This window comes from Lactuca virosa, chromosome 3, assembly GCF_052849685.1.
Source record: "Lactuca virosa cultivar CGN04683 chromosome 3, Lactuca_virosa_CGN04683_v6, whole genome shotgun sequence".
In the NCBI taxonomy this organism is placed as follows: domain Eukaryota; kingdom Viridiplantae; phylum Streptophyta; class Magnoliopsida; order Asterales; family Asteraceae; genus Lactuca; species Lactuca virosa.
The window spans coordinates 334,045,099-334,050,566 of NC_136428.1; the positions used below are offsets into that span (position 1 = coordinate 334,045,099).

The following is a 5,468-nucleotide window of genomic DNA, read 5'->3' on the forward strand; positions in this document are numbered from 1 at the left end:
AGGTTTTGACGTCTCCGTCGAAAACATAGACCCGTGCCCCAGCTCTGATACCAACTTGTAACACCCATAAAATTCAAGCCAATTTAAAACTTTTTTAAAACATTTAAAACCATTAGGTTATTACAGTTTGCTTCCAAAATAATTTAAACATCAGAGTATCCCTAGAATAAATCTTGAAAATGTTAGGAGGTGCACGATCACGCCTTCGCCTTCCCGCGATTATCAGAATACCTGAAACAATAATCGATAAATGTAAGCTCAAAGGCTTAGTGTGTTACCCCCAAAATACCAACGCCATACAGATATAACCATATCATATAAACATATAAGCAACAAAGAACAGCATGCATAATGAGCCATCAGTCTGACTGGACCAAATCCTGGTCCTCAGTCTATCTGGACCGCTCTCCGAGCCCTCGGCACGTCTGGACCGCCCTCCTCGAGGCCTTCAGCCTATCCGGACCACTCGTCGGGCCTTCGGTCTGACTGGATTTGCCCTTCCCAGGCTTGCAGTCTATCCGGTCCGCCCAGGGTGTTTTGGCACTTCAGCACACAGCAGGACCTGCCTCAACCCTTTCCCCAAACCAACAAACATGTGCACATAAAATCATACGCTAACATGCAATAACAAATAGTCATACAAATCTAACAGATCACTAACATGACAACCATCCTATAACTAGGATATCAATCTAACAGATTACTAGCATAGCAACCATCCTAAACCAGGATGTAATCTAACATAGCAACCATCCTAAACCAGGATGTAATCTCATCCTAAACCAAGATGTAATCTAACATAGCAACCATCCTAAACCAGGATGTAAATCATAAAGGGCCGACCTTGGTGCCTTAGACCCTGTTGATATAGTGAGGATAACTCACATGACACTGCTGAAGTCCCATAGACACAATCCCACACTGCTGAAGTCCCGCAGACTCAACCCCAGCTGATGGATGACAGATTCCCGAACTGTCAACACCAAAATAACACTCAATTAATAATTGGGTTCCAAACCCAAAGTCCAACTCACACTCCAAAACCCAAAAGTCAAGTAATGGGTCAAAGCCCAACATATGGCCCAATTTTCCAAATTGGGCCCAACCCTTCACATGGGTCTTACCTTAAGGCCCAACCAATTATTTTAGCCCAAACTCTTGGTATTCCCATGGCCCAATATCACATAATCATAAAGGCCCAATTATGGCCCATCTTTGGCCCAATTTTCCAAATTGGGCCCAAGTCTCTCACATGGCCTTGTCCAAAAACCCATATAATTATTTAGTCCATTTGCTTATTCTTGGAAGCCCATTAATAGTCCAATCACCAAAGCCCACTAGGAAGGCCCAACTCAAGGCCCAAGTGAAATTAGGGTATTCACATGAAATGACGATTAGCGTTAAGTGTTCCTACTTAACCCATTAAGGGCTTAATCCTTTAAGGACTTAATCCATTAAGTCCATTATTACTTTAGGTTAATTTACCAACGATTATAATTTAATATTTTAAGTTTAATAATTAATCAATAACTTAGGTTTATTAAGTAATTCCCGCGCGGTCCCAATAAATAGCAAAATTAGGGTTTTCCAAACCCTAATTTGGGTTTCCAACCCAAATATTAGCCTATTAATCAAATGGTTGGGCTTTTAGGCCAATTAGGGCTTTATTGGGCCTATTAGGGTTTCATGGAGCCCACTTTGTCCAAACACCCCATCCGAGTCCAAAAATGCAACTAGGCACACCGCCACCCAACACGGCGGCCGGTGGCGGCAGGAGGCGGCAGCCACCACCTTACGGTGGTGGTTTAGAGTTTTCTTACTATTCCGATAATTTTACAAGTTACAACACCATATACAAACACACACCAAGATACACACACCTAAATAATATGCACACACACACACACAACCGCATTGTGGTGGCAGGCGGTGGTCGGAGGTGGCAGCCACCACCTCACAGTGGTGGTGGTGGCCATCTTGATTTTTCCAGCCAAACAACTACACACAACACACACTAACGATGGAAAACACACCCACACACTAGATGTTTTTCCGGAACAGGAGCACATCCAACCTAGTGGCGACGTTTAGCGATAGCAGCAATACGGAGGGGCGGCAGTAGCGACGTTTCTGCGATGACAGCCACCATGGCCGGCTGCCATGGTGGTTCTTCACGGTTTCTGGCAAGCCAACAACCACACAACAAACCCATAACATCAGAAATTACGTATACATATAGCCAGAAGATGGAATGCTCACTGAAATCACCCTCAGGTGGTGGATGTTCACCGGAGCAGCTGGAACGAGCTGAGGTGGCGACAATCTTTTTCAAATTGAGGCTAGAAGTTACAAATCAGCCCCCATCATTCAAGATTTATAACAATGCAAGCCCCAAAAGTTACCATATAGCCCATCCATGACAATTTCTTTTCATCATAGGTCCAAAACTTACTCTTTTAACCTCAGTCATTCAAGATCCTTTCAAATTAAGTCCAAAATCGTTCTTTAACCCCCAAAACTAACATTCCAATAATTATTAATTGATTTTGGACAATAATAACATGTAATAATAATAATACAAATTGCTTCTCGGGTTCCAAGTATATTATTTAATTATTATATTTTAAATGGGATGTTACATATTTACATGTGAATCACATGTAATTCATATGTGAATTACATGTGAATCACATGTAATTCATATGTCATTCACTTGTGATTGTTTTTTTAAACCATTTGCATCACAAAAATCTTTACCACATAAAACTAAAGATGACAGGTTAGGATCAGCAGCAATAAGTCCATCTTCTACTTCATTTCCAAGAATAATGGCATCCAACCCACTCAACCTGAAAAGGTCAAAACATTATCTTACAAGAGTTATTACTTAACAGATCTGAGTTGTTCACAATATCACACAGAATTCAGAACCAGATTAGCCAATTATAACAACTAATTAACCAGATCATACCAATAAAAACATATGTCTGTCCACTATGAGAACCAGATTAACCAGTGCATTATACTTTTATATGAATCAAATATGCATTAGTATATTTATGATTCACATTAAATTCATCACTGCCAACACATAAATAATAGACATCCATTTAGAAAAATAGGACCTATTCTTTTTCAAACTCAAAAATAAAGCACCAATAACAGATGTTCAATTTGTTGAAAACTTGCATTTTTCCAGAGAACGGAGTAGCAATTGATGGTTTGAAACTGTTGTTCCATAAAAGCAGAGTTGATTTAATATACATAAGAGTTTCCATGTGAAAAATTCATAACAGAAGTTCTTTGAAGTGTAACCTGTTCTTTTTCAAACTCAAAAATAAAGCACCAATATTTTCTAGCATTAATATTTCTGTTTAGAAATCGCATTATATTGTTCTACACAAGTTTCAAATATATCAATTACTTTTGGAATAAAAAAATAAGGATCCTTCCAAGGCCATCAAAATGGACTAATTTATATAAAAAATACATCAAAATGGACAAATTTTATACATGCGAATCTTGAAATTTTGTTTCTAGTGTTAAAAAAGATAAGGAAATTGGTATAAAAGAATATAAGTGATTCATCTGTACATGCATTGTTTCATCATCAAACTAAAAACCCACATCACACACAAATACACACACTGAGTATGTGACATAAAGAGGGTTTTAGTTTTAGGTAGTTACCTGTGAGATTTGAGAATGAGGAAAAGCAAAGTAACTGGAGAGATAGTTGAAGTAGAAGGAGGTGGTCGAATTGTTAGATCACTCGGAAGAAAAGATCGCCATAGCAAAGTTTGCACATCAAAGGGTCCGAGGGATCGGCGTGTTTATTTATCAGCCAACACAGCGATATAGTTTTATGATGTTCAAGACACGCTTGGGTATGATCACCCCAGTAAAGCCATTGATTGGTTGTTGAAGGAAGCAAAACTTGTCATTGTTGCGCTCGAGAATGATCACCATGAGCATGAGTTGCTTACATTTGTTGTCGATACCTTTGAGGCATTTCATCGAACAGGTGGTGAGTGGAACAAGGAGATCTCCACTCGCGAAAATCAGTGGTTTTGATGACTACCCAGTGGGGCTAATCGATTCAAGAAACAAAACCCAGGAAAAATCGATTGAAGAAGAAGAAGAAGTTATAACCCCGATGGATTTCACGTGGAATCCGAGCTACGATTCGGGAGATAGCTTTGCGTTTGTTGATAGGGAACCCCTTCATTCCAGTTATCCTACACTCATCCATACATTCAACAATGCGTTTGTAGATGATGAAGAGTTTATGGGATTTAATTTTCAGCAGGAAAATCATCTTCAAGAAGAGGAAAATTGCAACATTGGAGTAGGAGATGAGGCGGAGATCAATCGCCATTGGTCGTGTAGGTATACAGAGAGCTCGTTCGTCCGCCGAAGGTACATAATCAGAAATCAGAAATGCTATTGTGACATGAAAAAGGGTTCCGATCAGTTTATTCCATTGGTTCATTTTCTAGATCCCTAAAATACCCCCAATATCATTTTATTGATGTACCCTCATCCCTTTATTTTTCCACTTATTTACAAAAATGCCACAATGCATCTTGGTCGTCCCATTTTTTGATCTAACGTTCCATTTTTAGTTCTCGGGTTCTCTCTCTCTCTCTCTCTCTCTCTCTCTCTCTATCTCTCTCTCTCTCTCTCTCTCTGTGTGTGTGTGTATGTGTTTATATATATATATATATATATATATATATATATATATATATATATATATATATATATATAAATTTAGTTTATGGATTTGAATTATAAGTCAACCAACCTCGAGTACAACAAACAAATATATAGCGATTGTAAATGGAAAAGATTGAAATATCGATTTAAAAGTTTGGAGAGAATGGTGATGAAAGAGTTGAAAATGGTAGGGTAAAATTAGTCCGATAACAATATCAATATTTCTAATTTCTCATTTTAAAATATTAAAAAATACAGAAAAATTATTTTTTAATATCGGATATCCAAAATATCTAAAAGTTTTAACATCATTATCCGCATCTGAATTTGAAAAATTAGATATCCAAAATTTCGGATAATATCGGATCAGATTTTTAGATGCGGATATTTTTGAACACCCCTAGCAATGCAAACACATTATTGCCAAGGTGATCACAAAGCATCATCAATGATACTTGATGTTGTAGCGACCCAATATTTGTGGATATGACATGCATATTTTGGTGTCGCTGGTAGCAATACTAATCTAAACGACTTCTGTCAGTCATCATTATTAAACGAGGAACTGTTTGGAAAAGCACCAAAATGTTCATTTGTTTTTAATGGAAAAGAATACAAGCATGAATACCTTTTTAGAATAGAATATACCCAAGTCGGGGCACTTTTATGAAACACTTCCGGATCCGACTAATGACAAAAAGAAATGGTTCGTTGCGATACAAACATCATTAAGAAATGACATGGAATGG

The 5,468-nt window shown here is 37.9% G+C and overlaps 1 pseudogene; it reads left to right on the forward strand.

Moving 5' to 3' along the window:
* Positions 1–3,165: 3,165 nt before the first annotated feature.
* Positions 3,166–4,507, forward strand: LOC145164781 (uncharacterized; annotated as a pseudogene).
* The last annotated feature ends 961 nt before the right edge of the window (positions 4,508–5,468 follow it).